The sequence below is a fragment of the Suncus etruscus genome, chromosome X (genome assembly GCF_024139225.1).
Source record: "Suncus etruscus isolate mSunEtr1 chromosome X, mSunEtr1.pri.cur, whole genome shotgun sequence".
NCBI classification, from domain to species: Eukaryota; Metazoa; Chordata; class Mammalia; order Eulipotyphla; family Soricidae; genus Suncus; species Suncus etruscus.
The window spans coordinates 126,191,223-126,212,595 of NC_064868.1; the positions used below are offsets into that span (position 1 = coordinate 126,191,223).

The 21,373-nt window shown below is 45.7% G+C and overlaps 1 pseudogene; it reads left to right on the top strand.

Annotated features, from left to right (window-relative positions):
• The first annotated feature begins 9,364 nt into the window (after window positions 1–9,364).
• On the top strand, window positions 9,365–10,718 carry LOC125999063 (zinc finger BED domain-containing protein 4-like; annotated as a pseudogene).
• The last annotated feature ends 10,655 nt before the right edge of the window (window positions 10,719–21,373 follow it).

A 21,373-nucleotide genomic window follows, 5' to 3' on the forward strand; every position in this document is an offset into this window, starting at 1 on the left:
TTCCCATCACCCAAGTCCCAAATCACCCTCCTCCCCACCCAACCCCCGCCTGTACCCTAAACAGGCTCTACATTTCCCTCATACATTCTCAATATTAGGACAGTTCAAAATGTAGTTATTTCTCTAACTAAACTCATCACTCTTTGTGGTGAGCTTCCTGAGGTGAGCTGGAACTTCCAGCTCTTTTCTCTTTTGTGTCTGAAAATTATTATTACAAGGGTGTCTTTCATTTTTCTTAAAACCCATAGATGAGTGAGACCATTCTGCGTTTTTCTCTCTCTCTCTGACTTATTTCACTCAGCATAATAGATTCCATGTACATCCATGTATAGGAAAATTTCATGACTTCATCTCTCCTGACAGCTGCATAATATTCCATTGTGTATATGTACCACAGTTTCTTTAGCCATTCATCTGTTGAAGGGCATCTTGGTTGTTTCCAGAGTCTTGCTATGGTAAATAGAGCTGCAATGAATATAGGTGTAAGGAAGGGGTTTTTGGATTGTATTTTTGTGTTCCTAGGGTATATTCCTAGGAGTGGTATAGCTGGATCGTATGGGAGCTCGATTTCCAGTTTTTGGAGGAATCTCCATATCGCTTTCCATAAAGGTTGAACTAGACAGCATTCCCACCAGCAGTGGATAAGAGTTCCTTTCTCTCCACATCCCCGCCAACACTGTTTATTCTCATTCTTTGTGATGTGTGCCATTCTCTGGGGTGTGAGGTGGTATCTCATCGTTGTTTTGATTTGCATCTCCCTGATGATTAGTGATGTGGAACATTTTTTCATGTGTCTTTTGGCCATGCGTATTTCTTCTTTGTCAAAGTGTCTGTTCATTTCTTCTCCCCATTTTTTGATGGGGTTAGATGTTTTTTTCTTGTAAAGTTCTGTCAGTGCCTTGTATATTTTGGAGATTAGCCCCTTATCTGATGGGTATTGGGTGAATAGTTTCTCCCACTCAGTGGGTGGCTCTTGTATCCTGGGCACTATTTCCTTTGAGGTGCAGAAGCTTCTCAGCTTAATATATTCCCATCTGTTAATCTCTGCTTTCACTTGCTTGGAGAGTGCAGTTTCCTCCTTGAAGATGCCTGTAATGTCCTGCAGTGTTTTGCCTATGTGCTGTTCTATATATCTTATGGTTTTGGGGCTGATATCGAGGTCTTTAATCCATTTGGATTTTACCTTTGTACATGATGTTAGCTGGGGGTCTAAGTTTAATTTTTTGCAAGTGGCTATCCAATTGTGCCAACACCACTTGTTGAAGAGGCTTTCCCTGCTCCATTTAGGATTTCCTGCTCCTTTATCAAAAATTAGATGGTTGTATCTCTGGGGAACATTTTCTGAGTATTCAAGCCTATTCCACTGATCTGAGGACCTATCCTTATTCCAATACCATGCTGTTTTGATAACTGTTGCTTTGTAGTACAGTTTAAAGTTGGGAAAAGTAATTCCTCCCATATTCTTTTTCCCAATGATTGCTTTAGCTATTCGAGGGTGTTTATTGTTCCAAATGAATTTCAAAAGTGTCTGATCCACTTCTTTGAAGAATGTCATGGGTATCTTTAGAGGGATGGCATTAAATCTGTATAATGCCTTGGGGAGTATTGACATTTTGATGATGTTAATCCTGCCAATCCATGAGCAGGGTATGTGTTTCCATTTCCGTGTGTCCTCTCTTATTTCTTGGAGCAGAGTTTTATAGTTTTCTTTGTATAGGTCCTTCACATATTTAGTCAAGTTGATTCCAAGATATTTGAGTTTGTGTGGTACTATTGTGAATGGGGTTGTTTTCTTAATGTCCATTTCTTCTTTATTACTGTTGGTGTATAGAAAGGCCATTGATTTTTGTGTGTTAATTTTGTAGCCTGCCACCTTGCTATATGAGTCTATTGTTTCTAGAAGCTTTTTGATAGAGTCTTTAGGGTTTTCTAAGTAGAGTATCATGTCATCTGCAAACAGTGAGAGCTTGACTTCTTCCTTTCCTATCTGGATTCCCTTGATATCCTTTTCTTGCCTAATCGCTATAGCAAGTACTTCCAGTGCTATGTTGAATAGGAGTGATGAGAGAGGACAGCCTTGTCTTGTGCCAGAATTTAGAGGGAAGGCTTTCAGTTTTTCTCCATTGAGGATAATATTTGCCACTGGCTTGTGGTAGATGGCCTTCACTATATTGAGAAAGGTTCCCTCCATTCCCATCTTGCTGAGAGTTTTGATCAAGAATGGGTGTTGGACCTTATCAAATGCTTTCTCTGCATCTATTGATATGATCATGTGGTTTTTATTTTTCTTGTTATTGATGTTGTGTATTATGTTGATAGATTTACGGATGTTAAACCAGCCTTGCATTCCTGGGATGAAACCTACTTGATCGTAGTGGATGATCTTCTTAATGAGGCATTGAATCCTATTTGCCAGGATTTTGTTGAGGATCTTTGCATCTGCATTCATCAGTGATATTGGTCTGTAATTTTCTTTTTTGGTAGCGTCTCTGTCTGGTTTAGGTATCAAGGTGATGTTGGCTTCATAAAAGCTATTTGGAAGTGTTTCTGTTTGTTCAATTTCATGAAAGAGTCTTGCCAAGATTGGCAGTAGTTCCTCTTGGAAAGTTTGATAGAATTCATTAGTGAATCCATCTGGACCTGGGCTTTTGTTTTTCGGCAGACATTTGATTACTGTTTTAATTTCATCAATGGTGATGGGGGTGTTTAGATATGCTACATCCTCTTCCTTCAACCGTGGAAGATTATAAGAGTCCAAGAATTTATCCATTTCTTCCAGGTTCTCATTTTTAGTGGCGTAGAGTTTTTCAAAGTAGTTTCTGATTACCCTTTGAATCTCTGTCATATCAGTAGTGATCTCTCCTTTTTCATTCCTGATACGAGTTATCAAGTTTCTCTCTCTCTCTTTCTTTGTTAGGTTTGCCAGTGGTCTATCAATCTTGTTTATTTTTTCAAAGAACCAACTTCTGCTTTCGTTGATCTTTCGGATTGTTTTTTGAGTTTCCACTTCGTTGATTTCTGCTCTCAGCTTTGTTATTTCCTTCTGTCTTCCTGTTCTTGGGTCCTTTTGTTGAGCATTTTCTAGTTCTATTAGCTGTGTCATTAAGCTACTCAGGTAAGCTCCTTCTTCCTTCCTGATGTGTGCTTGCAAAGCTATAAATTTTCCTCTCAGTACTGCTTTTGCTGTGTCCCATAAGTTCTGAGAGTTTGTGTCTTTATTGTCATTTGTTTCCAGGAACCTTTTTATTTCCTCCTTGATTTCATCTCGGACCCACTGGTTATTGAGCATGAGGCTGTTTAACTTCCAGGTGTTAAAGTGTTTCTTCTGAGTCCCTTTGGAGTTCACAAATAATTTCAGAGCCTTGTGGTCAGCGAAGGTAGTCTGCAAAATTTCTATCCTCTTGATCTTATGGAGGTATGTTTTATGTGCCAGCATGTAGTCTATCCTGGAGAATGTCCCATGTACATTGGAGAAGAATGTGTATCCAGGTTTCTGGGGATGGAGTGTCCTATATATATCCACTAGGCCTCTTTCTTCCATTTCTCTCCTCAGGTCTAGTATATTCTTGTTGGGTTTCAGTCTGGTTGACCTGTCCAGTGTTGACAAAGCCGTGTTTAGGTCCCCCACAATTATTGTGTTGTTGTTGATATTATTTTTCAGATTTGTCAGCAGTTGTATTAAATATTTTGCTGGCCCCTCATTCGGTGCATATATGTTTAGGAGAGTGAATTCTTCCTGCTCTACGTACCCCTTGATTAATATAAAATGTCCGTCTTTGTCCCTTACAACCTTCCTGAGTATAAAGTTTGCATTATCTGATATTAGTATGGCCACTCCAGCTTTTTTATGGGTGTTGTTTGCTTGGATAACTTTTCTCCAGCCTTTTATTTTGAGTCTATGTTTGTTCTGACTATTCAGGTGCGTTTCTTGTAGGCAGCAGAAGGTTGGATTGAGTTTTTTGATCCATTTAGCCACTCTGTGTCTCTTAACTGGTGCATTTAGTCCATTGACGTTGAGAGAAAGAATTGTCCTGGGATTTAACGCCATCTTTATTTCAAAATTTGGTGTGTCTTTTGGGTAGTCTTGTCTTAGATTAGGTCTTTCAGTTTTTCTCTTAAGACTGGTTTTGTGTCTGTGAAGTTTCTGAGCTGTTTTTTGTCTGTGAAACCATGTATTCTTCCATCAAACCGGAAAGTGAGTTTTGCTGGGTATAGTATTCTGGGTGAAGCATTCATTTCATTCAGTCTTGTCACAATATCCCACCACTGCTTTCTGGCATTGAGCGTTTCTGGTGACAGGTCTGCTGTAAATCTCAGGGAAGCTTGCTTGAACATGATTTCCCCTTTTGATCTTGCTGTTTTCAGAATTCTGTCTCTATCTGTGGGATTTGTCATTGTGACTAGGATGTGTCTTGGGGTGGTTTTTCTGGGGTCTCTTTTGGTTGGTACTCTTCGGGCATGCAGGATTTGATCACATATATTCTTTAGCTCTGGGAGTTTCTCTTTAATGATGTTCTTGACCATTGATTCTTCCTGGAAATTTTCTTCCTGGGTCTCTGGGACTCCAATGATTCTTAAGTTGTTTCTGTTGATCTTATCATAGACTTCTATTTTCGTCTGTTCCCATTCTTTGACTAATTTTTCCATTGTCTGCTCATTTGCTTTAAGTTTTTTGTCCAATCTCTCCTGCTGTATGGAATTGTTATGTATCTCATCTTCCACAGCACCAAGTCTATTCTCAGCTTCTGATACCCTGTCCCAGAGCTTATCCATTTTGTCATTCACTTCGTTTACTGAGTTTTTCAGGCCTGTTAGTTGACATGTTATTTCAGTTTGGAGTTTTGTCATTTCTGCCTTCATATTTTCTTGGTTCTTATTAGTGTTCTGTTCAACTCGATCCATGGTTTCTTGGAGTCTGTTGAGCACCTTCCATATTGCTAGTCTAAAGTCCTTATCTGAGAGGTTGATTAGTTGTTCAGTCATTATCTGGTCCTCAGAATTGTCATCTTCATTCTCTATGTCTGATGCTGGCCTGCGCTGTTTCCCCATTGTCACATTTGTATTGTGGGTTTTTCTACGTGTTGTAGTGGTATTCATTGTCTATATGATGTAGGCAGCACACTCCTCTGGCTCCTCCCTTTCTGGATGGGCTGACTTGCCTCTAAGGGAGGGGAGTCCTCCGTGGATGAAGCCTCACACTGGGTCAAATCTTAGGCCCGAGCATGTAACAGAGAAGACAGTCCAGAGAGAAATGTTTGCTTCTGTGATATAGCGCCGTTCTTAGTGTGATTTTTCCTTCTTGTTGCAATGGAGTTCTTTCCTTAGAAAGAGTGCACGGCCGCGTAGCGAAGCGGAGCGGCCGTGCTCCTCTGAGCCTCTTTTTGCCCCACTCGCAAGAGTTTCACGCAAGAGGACAGTAGACAGACATAGACAGGTCACACTCACAGTCTTTCACAGCTGAGCCCCACTGGGCCGGTGTACTTTCGCGGATTTTCCCCGCCTGGTGTCACACACAGGGAGCCAGCTTTTGCAAAGGATAGCCGGTTTTTATGCTCTGAAGTCCCTCCCTGAAAATGGCGTCTGGGCGAGCGAGGTTTCTGGAGGCTCTTTTTGCCCCACTCGCAAGAGTTTCACGCAAGAGGACAGTAGACAGACATAGACAGGTCACACTCACAGTCTTTCACAGCTGAGCCCCACTGGGCCGGTGTACTTTCGCGGATTTTCCCCGCCTGGTGTCACACACAGGGAGCCAGCTTTTGCAAAGGATAGCCGGTTTTTATGCTCTGAAGTCCCTCCCTGAAAATGGCGTCTGGGCGAGCGAGGTTTCTGGAGGCTCTTTTTGCCCCACTCGCAAGAGTTTCACGCAAGAGGACAGTAGACAGACATAGACAGGTCACACTCACAGTCTTTCACAGCTGAGCCCCACTGGGCCGGTGTACTTTCGCGGATTTTCCCCGCCTGGTGTCACACACAGGGAGCCAGCTTTTGCAAAGGATAGCCGGCTTTTATGCTCTGAAGTCCCTCCCTGAAAATGGCGTCTGGGCGAGCGAGGTTTCTGGAGGCTCTTTTTGCCCCACTCGCAAGAGTTTCACGCAAGAGGACAGTAGACAGACATAGACAGGTCACACTCACAGTCTTTCACAGCTGAGCCCCACTGGGCCGGTGTACTTTCGCGGATTTTCCCCGCCTCATCTTCCAGTTTTTGTGTGCAAGTACCAAGAGGCATCATAGTCTGTCATGAGCAGAGCGCCCTCTCTCAATGGCATTTTCTTATACATAGATGGAGACGAAGAGCATTATGATGAGTGTAATGAATAGAGATAGAGGAACACATAAAAATTACACTATTGTTGAATATGAAAAAATTAGTATGGTAATGACACTCAACAAAATAGAGACAAAGACCAGGAGGACTGGTCCATTTTAGCAAGCTTGCCACAAGGAGTGGGAAAGGACAGTTAGGAAAGAGATGAGAAGACTCCGACAATGAAAGTTGGTAATGATCACTGGGCACTAGAACTAAGTGTTGGTAAAGTGAGAAGCATGATATCCCTTCAATAACGATATTGTAGATCACGGGGCCTAAAGCAACAAAAATTAGAGAGAGAAAGAATATAGAAATATCTGCCATAAAGGCAAGTGGGGGGTATTTATTGCTGGGGTGGGCATTAGGAAATCTAGGGACTTTGGTAGTGGGAACTGTGCATTGATAAGAGGATAGGTGTTGAGCACTATGACAGAAACTGAATCATGAATAAATTTGTAACTTTATCTCATGGTGAGTCCATTAAAATTATTTTATTTTCAATGTACAACATTCTTATTTTTCAATAATAATATCTTTAGTTAAGCGCCGTGATTACAAATATGATTGTAGTTGGGTTTCCGTCATAAAAAGAACATCCACCCCTTTACCAGTGCAACATTCCCATCACCAATGCCCCCTTCTTTAAAAATTAGTTCTCTCTCTCCTATTTTTGCCATTTCTATACTGTAAGTATTGGTGTTGTTCTATTTGAGTGTATGACATGCACATTTCCACCTTTGTTCCACTTCTTTTTTCACTCTAATCTGTCTGGAGTAATTTGTCTTCTTTGTATAAATTCAGGTATTGCATTTCTTCTAAGATCTATCCTAAAACCTTCCTTTCTTTGGAGTCTAGCCCATTGAAATGATTTCATTGCATTTTTTTTTTAAGTTGGTCTCTAACATACATACTTATTATGGATAAAATTCCATCATCCAACGTAAAGTATGTGTTTTCACAATGAAGGTTCTTATTTATTATTTGTTTTAACCCCTCCAAGATGCTTGCAGCTTTGAGGAACCCATGGATGTTTCACTTGCTTAGGTTCTTTTAGCATTCTTGACTTTTACATGAGTGTGTGAAAAGAAGCCTGAAATCACATATATCTTCTTCACTTTCTTCCCCTGCCCAATACCAACATAATAGTTGTTCTTCTCTTAACCTAATCTGAGTTTCAGAATATTTATATTATTTGAAGGAAAGTAACTTTATTTTAATACGCATGATATTTATGCAGATCATGAAGTATGGTTCAGTAAATATTCATACATAAAACTAAAATGAAGTTGAAAATGGTAAGAAACTGTACAGCAGTCATTTGGAATGTTGAGGCCATAAAAGAAAGAGTGAGAATATTTTTTTCTTTTTTTTTTGTTTAGGGGCCACACCCGCAGCTCTTAGACTTCTGCTGCTGGTTCTGCACTCAGAAGTTGCTCCTGGGGAGTCGAACCGTGGTCTGTCTCAGGTTGGCCGTGTGCAAGGCAGATGTCTTACCCTCTTAGCCCATCACTACTCAGGCTTCAAGGACGGAGTTCTCACGAATAAGAGTCACTGACATCAGCTGCCAGCTGCCCTGTAGCCACTGCACCTGGGTGCCACAGCCACGCTCAGGCCCCCGCTCAAGTCACAGCCACAGCTTCTGTAGAGACCAAGCTGCGATTCCTGAATGGAGCTTGTCCTGCTCCCCTCCCAGGGGAGTCGTCAGCAGCCCTGGCCCAGCAGCAGTATGCAGAGGCCCAGAGCAGCTCCGACAGCCTCGGGTTAACATGGTCACTGACTGTCTGAGGCTCCTATTGGCCCCCGGGGTGCAGTGTGCCTGAGGTAGTGTGCCTGGCCTCGTGGGATGGGTGAGGGCAGGCAGGGAGGCACATGCACGGAGGGTATCGGCCACCACCAGAGGTTGGTGTGAAGCTGCTGGGGTAGGGATAGGAATAGTGATGGCAGGCGCCACAGAAAGGGGCAGGGGGTTTTCTGTCTCGTAAGATTCAGGGGGAAGGAGGGCAGTGACCAGGCAGACAATAAGGATGAGCAGGCCGATGGCCCAGGCAGGAGTGAGCACTGTGTGGCAAGCCCTGGAAAGCGTTCCTGCCCTGCCAGCGAGGAGGGCTGAGGGTCCCTGTTGTCTCAGTGCAAGTAAGTGAAGTGTTCAGTGGTTGTTCAATTTGGGCTAATTGATAGCTTATTTCTATTCTTATGTCCTGGCAAGGGTCCCTGTTGTCTCAGTGCAGCAGCATCCTGCCTGATGGAACCGAGAGCCTCCAGGCTGATGGCAGGGTCAGCCCCCCAATGAAGTCTCCAGTCTGGAAGCACTTCTTCATCCCTCCCCACCCCCAGGACAGCACGAAAGCCACCTGCAGTGGCTGCATGAAGGATCTAGGCCACGGCAAGAAAGAGAGGGACCTGAGCACCAGCTGCCTCATGACGCACGTGAGGCATGTGCACCCCATCATGCTCAACCCTGAGGAGGGCACTGAGGCAGCCTTGGCCTCCTCACCCCCAAGCAGCTGCTCCCACCATAGCCCTCTGATGGTGGGGACCAGATCCCCTCCTCTCCTGTCATCACCCTGGAAACATCCTCCCAAAGGACTTCCAAGAACCCCTCCCCCGACAGGCTGGCAGAGGAGCTGGTGACTGCCCTCTTACGAAGAAGCCTTAAGTGTGTTCCGTGCACATGTACTGCTGGGAGGAAACCCTGGGGGGGGGACACTTGCCCATGTCTCCACACTGCAGGAGGATGATGCCCTGGAGAATGGCACCCAGAGGCGCCTCCTGGTCCCTACCACCATGCTGCAGGAAATTGAAGGTGATCCTGCCATCCCACTCCTGCACACTGAGGCCCCCACTGTTGTGGGCCCTGCCAAAACCAGAGCCCAGATTCATGGCATTATCCCTGGGGAATTCGATCCTAGTGTCCCCATCGGCACTGTCCTTCCCTTACCGGATGCCTGAATGTGTGCAGTGGCCTCTGAATCCCAGGGAGGTGCTAAATGCCGGACCAAGCCCTCGGTCATGAAGAAACAAAACTCCAAGGCCTGGTAGCACTTCTCACTGGCACCCATGGACAGTCTCAAGGCTGTGTGCTGCCAAAAGACCTCAGCCTTGTGGAATCATTTCTCCATCTGCTCTGTGACCCCCACTGAAGTGCTCTGTTTACACTGTGGCCAGAGGATCGGCAGGAGCAAGAAGCTGGCCAACATTGGGAGCAGCTGTCTCCTGAGGCACTTAAAGTGGTTCCACAGCATTGTGCTAAAGACTGACGTCCCGGAGACTGCCCAGCCCTCTTCACCAAGTCCCACTGTTACCCTGAGCACAGTCGTGTCCACATCCAAGAGCACTGCTGAAAATTCTCACCCGATTGCCCAAAAAAATCACGAATCTCATCGCTAAAATGATGGCCCGGCTGGACCTCCAGCACTACTTGCTTGTGAATAATGTCGGCTTAAACAGGCTCTCTGCTACTTGAACCCTCGGTACTCCTTGCTCTCTCCTACGTACTTCTCCAGGATTGCCATCCCTGGCATGTATGACAGTGTGAAACGCATCATCATGGGCAGCCTGAGGAATGCCGAGAGTGTCGTGGTCCACTTTACCTTAGGGGTGTGGATGAGCAGCCAGATCCGGGAGTACCTGAAGCTCACTGCCCACTGGGTGACCTTTGAGTCCTCTGTCCGGCTGCACTGAGAGGACCACCACTGCTCAGCCCTGCTGGATGTGTTTCAGGTCGACTATGGCTGTCGTGGCAACAGCCTCCAGAAGCAGATGGAGTACTGGTGGGAGACCGGGGTGACCACCACCGGCCTCCAGATGGGCATCACGGTGACAGACAACCCGAGCATAGGGAAGACACAGTGAGGGCATTCAACTACACTGTCATCCTTATCCTCAGCGAGGCCCTCCAGAGCCAGAGGATAGTCCAGAACCTACTGAGCATCACCCGCAAGATGTGTGAGTGGGTGCAGCGATCTCCCTGAGGCAAGGAGAAGCTGGCTGAGCTGCAGATGGAGTACGCGCTGCTCCAGTACCCCCTTGTTCAGGACAAGCCGTCCAAGTGGAGCATGTCACTCCACATGCTGGATGGGCTCATCGAGCAGAAGAGGGCCATCCACGAGCTGACCATAGAGAGCCACTTTCACGAGGTCATCAGCTCTGATCAGTGGGAGGTCATGCTGCCTCTATGCCATACCCTGAGCCCTTCAAGGCTGCTAGCTGTGAGATGAGTGCCCACATGTCCACACTCAGCCAGGTAATCCCCATAATTTACATCCTCAACAGGAAGATCAAGATGCTGTTTCAAGAGACCATGGGCATCGACACCATGCTTAAAGCTCTGACGGAGAACGTGGGGAGCTGCCGGACTGCCCTGTTGCTTGAGGACATGGTGCTGGCCTACCTGGCGGAGGAGGTATTGTAAACTAGTTGTAACTTCCTCACTTACTGGAACCTGAAGAGGGTGGCCTGGCCCAGCCTTTCCACGCTGGCCCTCAGGTTTCTGGGCTGCCTTCGAGCATTGTCTCTGCAGAGGATCTCTTGAATATGCCCTCAGAGCATGGTGGACTGGGCCAGTCCAGGCTCATATGGTCCCCCAAGCCAGGTGCGATAATTTGAATTTGTAGCCAGGAGTAAGCCCTAAGTATCACCAAGTGTGGCCCAAAAGCCCCACAAAAAATCAATGTGAGGACCTGAAGCTAACAGTATGTTAGGCCTTTGCCTTGTAAGTGGCCCACAGGGATTAGATCCCAGCATCCCATAGATTCCCCAAGCACCACCAGGTGCAACCCCTGAGCATCCCTGGGTGTGGCCCCGTAAGCCTGAAAAACGAATGAAAGGGAGGGAGTCAACCAACTCAAGCTCCTTGGGTGTAGGCCCAGCGTCCTAATTCTGGATCATGGATCTGGGGCTTAGCCCAACCCATGTCTCTGCACCCTAACAGCAACAGCAATCACATGTCTTGCTTTTTCAGTAGGGTTCTCAGGTGGCCAATGTGGGGTTCAGAGGATTAAACCACATGGGCCACGTGAAGGGCCAGTGCCCTGCTTACTGCACAATACTACCACTCCTGGCCTACGCTGAGCTCATCGGTGTGAAATCAGAGAGAGGCTCCTGGGCGCCTGACTTGTATGTGGTTGACCCAAACAGACTGCGGTTTGGACATCCTAGGTGGTCCCCCAAGCCTGACAAGAGCAACTTCTGAGGGCAGAACCAGGAGGAACCCCTGAGAGCTGCCCAGTGTCACCCCTAAACAAACAAACAAAACAGACAAAGACCCTGGGTCTCAGCCAGGGAATCACGCAAACTGCCTCTCTGCTGCTCTTTTGGAATAATAGACAGGGAAAGATGGGCTGCACCATCACAATTCCAGTACCCAGGGCCACCCTATGTCTTGAGAACAGGCTTCTAAATCTTGGTGACCCTGGTAGCTCTCGGACCCTCTGGCTTTTCTGCAGTCCATAAAATAAAGACTGGCCACTGGAACCTTCCCTGAGATGGCCGTGAGTTTCTCCCCAGATGAATGGCAGTGCCTGGACACTAATCAAAGGAAGCTCTCAATATGTGATGCTGGAGACATAGCAGTGCGGGACATATGACAATGCTGTTTGAAGCCTGCAATGACATCCTGGTTGGAAGAAGTAGCCTTTGGGAGGCTGCTGAAATCCAGCTTGGGCCTGCGTGGAGGCCACGGTGTCACATATTTCGAGCAAGTGAGCCAAGTCATGTTCGAGTTTAAGGTTCTGGAATCTTCAGGCATCATCGAAGTGTAGGTTTATGGCTTGTACCATAAACCAAGCTTCGTACCAAGTGCATGCTGCAGTTGCTCGCTGAATGGCACCGAGAGCATCAAGAGAGAGGGATGCTCAGGTTGGAGGAAGCCATGCAGACTCTCGAATTAGGCCCTGGTAAGAAGTGAAGCCAGCTTGCACACAGCGGATCCAGGAGCTGCATGTGCACAGCAGGTTGTGGGCAGAGCTGGAAGGGATCTGGTTTGCTTTAAACTGTTTTGTCCTGATCAAAGAATGTTCTGTTTAGGCATCTCTGTCTTTGTCACATGAGTCATGCTGTAGTTTTCTTCACAAACGTTACAAGTTAAAAAATAAAATTATATGTACATATAAATATGCTTCGATTAACTAGATTGTTGGGAAAAATTAATCCTTCCCCAGAAACTTAGAACTAGTTGGTACTGCCTTAAAAAATCAATGGGAGGGACCGGAGCAGTGACCAGGGTTCAATCCCCTGGTGTCCATATTGTCCCCTAAGCCAGGAGCGATATTTGAACTCATAGCCAGGAGTAAGCCCTGAGTGTCACAGGGTGTGGCCCAAAAGCCCCCCCCCCCCAATCAGTCTGAGGACCAGAAGCTATAGTACAGCATGTATAGGCGATTGATTGTCAGTGGCCCAGAGGGGTTAGATTCCAGCATCCCATAGATTCCCCCAGCACCACCAGCTGCAAACACCTGAGCACCTCTGGTATGGCCCCATGAACGTGAGAAACAAATGAAGGGGAGGGAGTCAACCAACTCAAGCCCCTGGGGTGTAGGCCCAGCATCCTAATTCTGGATCCTGTATCTGGGGCTTAGCCAAGCCCCTGCATCTGCACCCTGACAACAAACAGGCGTCTTGCTTTTTCAGTAGTGTGCTCAGGTGACCATTACTGGGTACAGAGGACAGAACCAGGTGGGCCATGTGCAGGGCCAGCGCCCTGCCCACTGCACTGTACTACCACTCCGGCCTACACTGAGCTCATCCATGTGAAATCAGAGGGACGAGAGCCAGGAAGCGAGTATAAGTGTGTCCAGGGATAGAACCCTGGGCCAGTGTGACTGTTGCCATCTGCCCAGGCACTGACCTTCACTCTGCGGCCAGAGTCAGGCCAAACTCGGCCACTCTCTGCAACATCCTGCCTGTGGAAGGAGCCATGGCGCCCCCTCCCCCAGAAAGACACGGGGACTGCCATGCCCTTCCTCAACCGTTCATCCAAGCAGCCATGCAGGAGGGTTCCGGACGCCGAAAGGGGAGGTGCTGAGGTGAGGTTGACGCCCGAGGACAGTGCAGGTGTCTGGGCTGCCAAGATCCCGGGAGTCTAATCAGGCGACAGGCCAAGCGAGTTGTGCTGGAAAAGGAGTGAAGAGCACTGTGCAGGCATACTCTGGCACTTCCAGGATATGACTGCTGCTCTTCAATCCAAGGAGACATTAGGTGCATCTTAATTCATGTGACTTGCTTCCTTACAAGGAGGGGACATGGAGCTTGCCACAAACCCAAGAGGGAGGCCCTGGGATAGGACCCTCCTGCCCAGCTCTCAAAGGAGCCCTGAGGACCCCGTAAGCCAGTCTTCCAAATTCCAGACTTTGAGATGATCTATCTCTGGTATTTAGGCCCCTCAGACCCCAGTAGCAGTCTGTGGTACTCTCTTACAACAGCTCTACGAAATGAACACTCATGCCCTCAAATCACTCACTCCAGTGTTTGTTAGTGATTTTTATTATTTTTTGTTTTTGTTTTTGCTTTTTGGGCCACACCTGGTGACGATCAGGGGTTACTCCTGTCTCTGCACTCAGAAATTGCTTCTGCTTCGGGGACCATATGGGAGGCTGGGGGATCAAACCACCGGTCTGGCAGAGGTCATCCACTTGCAAGGCAAACACCCTACCGCTATGGACAGGAGTGAGAGCCAGCCCAGTGAATATAAGTGTGAACACCACAACTCAAGTGTCTGACCTCAGTGAGCATGCACATGACCTTTACCTTTGGCCAACAAAGCTACACCATCAAAAGAAAGGAAAAGGAGGGAAAAAGTAAACGTCTTACTTTGGGCTCAAATGTACTGCCCAGTAAATATGATCCTAATATAATTTATGCACTATAAGATAAACACTGTGCATTTTAGACCATTTGGACCAGATTGAAATACTCCATACGAATGACCATTGGTAGGGGCCAGTGAGATAGCACTGTGGGGATGGCAGTTGCTTTGCTTAGGGATCACCTGATGCCTTGGAGGAGCAAATGGGGATTAAACTTTAATAAACTATATGCAAGGCAAGATTCCTCACCCAGTGTACTATCTCTCTAGCCCCAGAGGTTGGCAACTGTTTCTCTAGTTTAGGCCTAGTGAACAGCTAGGGAAAACTTCTTAAAGCACAAGTGTTTCTGAGGTGTTCCAAGAGTTCCCAAGGAGGCCATCTTGGTTACAGCCACGAGAGAGAGGATCTAAGTAGAAGATGAGGTCAGGGGAAGGAGAATCCAGGCCACAGAGTGTCTCGGTAGCCATCACAAGGCATTGCCACCCAGAGGATCATAGGTAGGATGCAGACAGATGTCTCCAAAGTCATACCCAGAATTGTGTCCAAAGTGCAGGACTCTGAAGCCACTTGGATGGTAGAAAGTGTGGACCAGGATAGTTTGATATCCTGGTTGGTCTTTCAGGCCCTCTACTTCAATTTCTAAAGTGGGTGAGTGACAGTCGAGAACAGTCAGTGTAGTTCTAAACTAACATAGAGGACCATAGTGATAGAAGAGCAGGTTGGGCGTTTTCCTTGCAGAATGCTGACCCAGATTTGATTCCCACCACTCCAGATGGCTGGCTGAATGAACCTGGAGTTAAATTCAAAATATCCAAAAGGAATTTTGCTGTTATTTTGGGGCTACACTTGGCTGCACTCAGGGGATACTCCTGGCGTTGTGTGCTCAGAAGTTGCTCCTGGCAGTGTCAGAGGACCATATGGGATGCTGGGAATTGAACTCAGGTATGTCCTGGCTAAGCTGCATGCAAGGCAAATGCCCTACCTCTGTACTATTGCTCACCTCCCCCCAAAGAATATATTTAACAGCTTAAATCTGGCTTTCTTTTTATAATGCAATGAACCAATACAAGCTCAAAAAATCCTTGACAGGATGGATAATAGTAAGCAATATTTATGAAACCGTAACATTTGGTTTCAGAGTTTTTGAGCCCACAGATTGTTTGGGACAAAGCAAGTGAAGTAACCCCTTCAAATGAGGCCACTGGGCTATCCTGGCTGTACTCTGCTGTGAAGCCACAGGTCTATACCAGAGGATAACACAGTGTTTGGTGTTGTGACTGGGAGACCTTTAAAAAAGGGTGATTTAGAGGCTTTCAAGGTCTGGGTCAAAATTCCTCAGACATGATCGGTTTTATAAGTGCTTCAGGGAAGAGAACACTTGCGTGTGAAATGGGGAGGAAAATTGTTACCTGGTTTGGCTTTGCTGTGGTACAAGTTTTTTTTTCATGCTATGGAATTTGACGTATCTGAATTTGAGGCATCAGTTCTGGAAGTGTCCACTGCTCACTCACTGGCTAAGAAAGACTATTCTTAGCCACAAAGCACTAATGCACTAGAGTAGGGGTGGCGAACAAGTTCGACACAAAGAGCCAAAATTTTCAACTGTGAGCATCAGAGAGCCACACCACGCAGTGACCTGCCAAAACAGACAAACACTCACACAAAAGCATATAATTTTAACAATAATATATTAAACACATATTGCATTTTGCCATTTTGAGTGAGGGTAAAAATCCTGTTCCCCACCCCTGCGCTAGAGGGACTCGAGGCCTAGTCATTTGGATCTTTTGGCTCTGTTAGCTACCCATGGTGTGTGACAACCCTGACAAACCCCAGCCCCCCCTAGGACTAAACTATCTCTCCTTGAGAGCTCTGGGTCTGTTAACAGTAGAGCTTGGCTTAGAGTCTAGAGCCAGTATTTCTTGAGAATTTAACCAGAACTAACTCCGGAGCATCACTGTCTGACCTGTCCAAAAAAAAAAAAAAAAAAAAAACCATCAACAACAGCGCAACTCACAAAACAAAATAAACTACCATCCAGAAGCTGGAGACATAGAATACTGGGTACAGTACAAACTTGTACAGATCTGCTCAAACTAGACATAATTCTTAGCACAGAATTTGGTCCCCTGAACCCTACTAGGAATGATCCCTGAGCAGAGAGCCAGGAGTATCCCCTGAGTACTGCCAGGTATGGCTTAAACACCTCCCAAAGCATTAAGAGTTATTAATGAATCCAGTGGCTCAATGAATTCAAGAATCAAAGCAGGAGAGGGGTGACTTCTCCATGCTCAAAGGTGGCCCACCTTTGTGAGCCCAGATAATGTGCATGAGACAGAATAAGGAGGCCTATATGCAGGGCAGTGGCTGTGTGGGAGACAGACCCCAAGGGAATGGCATCTGGAAGGGAGGCACAGAGTGAAGGGGTGAGGCTGTTTGGGGATCTGAGGCAAAAACTATAATTCTCCTTTAAGAATCACCCACATCACTGTCTTACCGTGGCATCGGTCACTCCTGTGAATATCACAGCCCCTCAAAATACATCTGGAGATGGCCACTTGGTTTATGTTTGTCATGCCCTACCAGTGCTTCTGTGAGAAGAGAGCCTTGGCATCAGCCTTGGACCCCAGAGGCATCTGTGTTCTCTAAGCCTGGCACCTTCTGGGTCACAGTCACTTCAGCAGAGTGGGCAAGGCCATAGCACGAGAGTCACTGTCTCTGCCCTCTTGCTCTGATTCCCACCTGCATACAGAACTTCCAGCCTACAAAAGGGCCCAGGATGCGGAGTGGTGGCACAGCGGTAGGGCGTTTGCCTTCCACGCACGTGACCCAGGACGGACCTGGGTTCTATCCCCAGCATCCTATATGGTCCCCCAAGCCAGGAGCGATTTCGGAGTGCAGAGCCAAGAGTAATAATAATAATAATATAAATCACTAACAAACACTGGAATGAGTGGTTTGATGGTATGTGTGTTCATACCATCAGGCCTGCTGTAAGAGAGTACCACAGACTGTTATTGGGGCGAGGGGGGCAGCTAAATACGAGCGATGGATCATCTCAAAGTTTGGCTTATGGGGTCCTCAGGACTCCTTCTGAGAGCCGGACAGATGGGTCCTATCCCAGGCCTCTCTCTTGGGTTTGTGGCAACCTCAATGTCCTCTCCTTGTAGGAAAACAAGTCACATGAATTAAGATAGACCTAAAGTCTAATTGAATTTAATAACATGTGCCACCCAGTTGGAGAGTTCAGGCCCGGAATTAAAATTCTTGTCTTACACTTGCGCTGGAACATTTTAAGCCACGGAGGCAGCTCCCAGGTTCTTCTCCTTGGGGATCACAAACAACTGAATTGTAGGAGAGTACTTCTTGGAGACACTGGGATTCAAACTCAAGATGTGGAGGTTATTAGTCCCAACTTGAAGCCACTGATCCATTCTCTGGGGTCCCTAGGTACATTTTTAAAGACCTTCTAACCAAATAGGGTTCCATGCTGAGGTATGGGTGGGTGTAGAGTGTAGACATGATAGGGCACTTTCGAAGTCTTGTCGCTTTAAAGAATGAGAAATTGTCTTGTATTCTTTTCCATGTTCTTAATTTTTTATTATAAAATATATTTAAGCACTATGGTTACAAACATGTTTATAGTTGCATTTCTGGCTTTGAGACAGGCATTCTTTTTCTTTCAGTTACTACCATTGTCATAATAGTTGTTAGTGTAGTTGTTTCCCTAACTGCACTCATCAATCTTTGTGGTAAGCTTCATATCATGAGACAGTACTTCCAGTCCTCATGTTTATTGTCTTTGGGTAGTATTACAAGATTGTCTTTAATTTTTCTTAATTCCAACAGATGAGTGAAACTCTTATGTTTCTATCTCTCTCCTTCTGATTTCTTTTTTTAAATATAATTTTATTTTAATCATAGTGGCTTACATATCGTTCACAATAATATTTTAGGAACATATTAACATTGGATCAGGGGAATTTCCATCACAGAATTGTCCTCCCTCCACCTCTGTTCCCATCTTGCCTTCCATATCCTCCACCTTCACCCCCGGGGCTGCTAGAATGAGTGGTCCCCTCTGTGCCTAGCTTACTACTTAGTGATCTTACAACTGTTTGGTCATGGTACCTCCATTATATCCCCCTCTATTTGGGAGGCGGGACTAGATACTTCAAGTTATGTGGTTTTGTTTGAAGAAGAGAAAAGTAATAAAATGGGATAAAAATCAAATATGCCAAAATGGGTGGAGTCTTTCTAGAGCAGTGGTCTCAAACTCAATTTACCTGGGGGCCGCAGGAGGCAAAGTCGGGGTGAGGCAGGGCCACATATGGGATTTCACTTACCGATAATTCACAATAAAAATCGCATTAGTAAGAAAAAAATCGCAAAAAGTCTCATTAAACATTGGCATACCCCGAACGAAACTGCTCGGGGTATGCGAATGCTTAATGCGATTTTTTTCTTACTAATGCAATTTTTATTGCGATTATTCAGTAAGTGAATAATCGTGAATACTGCAATATTTGAAGGCCGGCCGCGGGCCACAAAATGTTGTATGGAGGGCCGCAAATGGCCCGTGGGCCGCGAGTTTGAGACCCCCTGTTCTAGAGGCTCTCATTCTTGGTTTGAATGACGAGGGGGGAAAAGAAGGTGAAACACCACAACAGTATGACAAGTATCAAATAAAATCTCCAGTGAGCACTACAGCAATAAAGATAGGCACCACATAATAGCCATTGTCTTGAAATAAAAAAACATGATAGAGAACAAAACGGAAGAAGAAAAGAAGAAATAAATAAATAATAAATAAATATGGAGACAAGTTCAATATCCACACCAAATCAAAGAAATCAACAAAAACTAGATAGATAAACAAAAAAGATTATTTTGTGCTTTTCGTCATTTTTTCCCCTCCTGCATAGGCACAGTAAACATTGGAGTCATTCGAAAAGGAATTCTCTTGGCCTAAAAGATACAGGGTTTCTCCACCCTTGGAGTATATTGTCATCGGATTAACTACAGACTCCTTTCTAGTTCATTTACTCTCCCGTTGGTGCTTTTGTGGTGTATGGAAGACTTCTGCTCCGTCCTGGATGATAAAATCAGGTCTCTGTATCTAGAGATCTTGGTCTCTGCACAAGTCAAGGATGGAACTTATGATGAAGTCTTTCTTTGTGGTTCTAGAAGTTCTGTTCCCTCACTGTCATTTTAATCCATCTTCTGCCGTTGGTGGTCTTGGTCCTTGCGCTGATCCTAGGATCGAGCCTGGCATAGCATCTTTCGTTATGTTTCCAGAAGAGCCAATCAGTTGCTATTGTCTCAGTCAGACCTCTGGAATTAGAGATCATGGTTGTTGTGCAGGTCGTAGATCAAACCCTAGACTAGGGCTTTTTTTATTGGTCCCAGGATACATACTGCCCAGTCATGGTTCTATCAGCCAGTCATCTGATTTTGCCTTATTGTTAGCTGGTGAGGTAGGATAACCTGCTCTTAGGTCAAGGTGTTCCCAATTTTCTCATTGTCAGGATATTATATTAGAGCTGGAACACGTTAGTGTCTGAGAAGTATTAGGATGTCCCAGATGGGCTTTGGCTCCTGTAACTGTTGTGAATAACTGTGTGGTTTCTATGCCTGGGATCCAGGATTCCAGGCTGGACTGTCAGTGTCTAATCACCTGGGGACTAAGTTGGGTGCACATGACATATTTCCAAGATGGGAGATGCCCCTGTATTGTAAAAAAGTATGAGTTCTTATCCCTAGTAGATAAGAGCTCGTTTTTATATGTAACATTTCCCCCGTTTTAGTGTGCCTTTGCAGGAAGAAATGGTGCTACATTATATTGCCGGTGCATTTGGGAGTGGAGAGAGAAGAAAACAGAACAGGTCACACTCCCAAAAAAGATAAAAATAGAAATAAAAGTATATGTGCTCCCATATATATAAAGAAAAAAGATTTAAAGAAATAAAATAAAATAATGAAATAAAAAAGTAATTAAAGGAACAAAGTGATGCAGGAGACATATTTGGGGAAGATCAGGTAAAGAGGTAGTGTTATACAGGTCTTATACTTATGATGGAGCTATATTTTGCCCATTGTCTTTTGAGATTTTCTTGTGGGGTGCTGGTTCCCTGTCGCCTTTTCATCACAGACCGTGACCTTCTTGAGAGTGACAAAAGATTTGCAGCAGGGAGGTCTTGGGTAGAGTCCTTGCATTGGGAATCCTTTTAGAGCTAAGTCCGGTATCAAGCAACAGTCCATGCTAAGAAGAGTTGGTAAGGAGGGCCACGGAGCATGAGTCAGCAGGGGTGTTGGTTGTCTTTTCTTGCCGGGGATGAGGTGTGGGTTTGAGTGGGTGTCCCTTCGCTTGGGTGCTGGTTCGTTGGCATAGGAGGTCAGTCTTGTTTTATTTTGGGGGGGGTCACACCCGGCATCACTCAGGGGCCACTTCTGGCTCCACACTCAGAAATCACTCCTGGCAGGCTCGGGGGAACCATATAGGATGCTGGGATTCGAACCAATGACCTTCTGCATGAAAGGCAAACACCTTACCTCCATGCTATCTCTCCGGCCCCAGGAGGTCACTCTTGATGCCGAATAGATTAAGAACTGAGGGTGAAGAGTTTTAATGAGGTGGGAAATCTGGACGGGGTTGAGGGGTGAAGGGATAGTCAGATTTCTAAAGGGGGGAAAGGGAAAAGTATGTGGAAGGGGCAGAAAAGGAGAAAAGAGAAAATAAGATTAAAAAGAAAAGGAAGAAAAAAAAGAAGTAGTGAGAAGAGAGGAGAATAGAGCAAAGGAATGTTAGTTTGCTTGAATGTGTTCGATGAGTAGGCCCTGTAACATAAATCTGTAGGTCACAGTTGCTGCTTCGGTGGTCTGGTTGGTCACGTACTTCAGGTCCTAAAAAAAAGTATAACCTAAAAATAAAAGTTATGTTAAAGTGTATGTCTTACACTTGCCCTGGAACATTTTAAGTCACTGAGGCAGCTCCCAGGATCTTCTCTTTCGGGATCACAAACAACTGAATTGTAGGAGAGTACTTGTTGGAGACACTGGGATTCAAAATCAAGATGTGGAGGTCGTTAGTCCCAACTTGAAGCCACCGATCCATTCTCTGGGGTCCCTAGGTACATTTTTAAAGACCTTCTTACCAGATAGGGTTCCATGCTGAGGTATGGGTGGGTGTAGAGTGTAGACGTTATAGGGCACTTTAGAAGGCTTGTCACTTTAAAGAATGAGAAATGGTCTGTGTTCTTTTCCA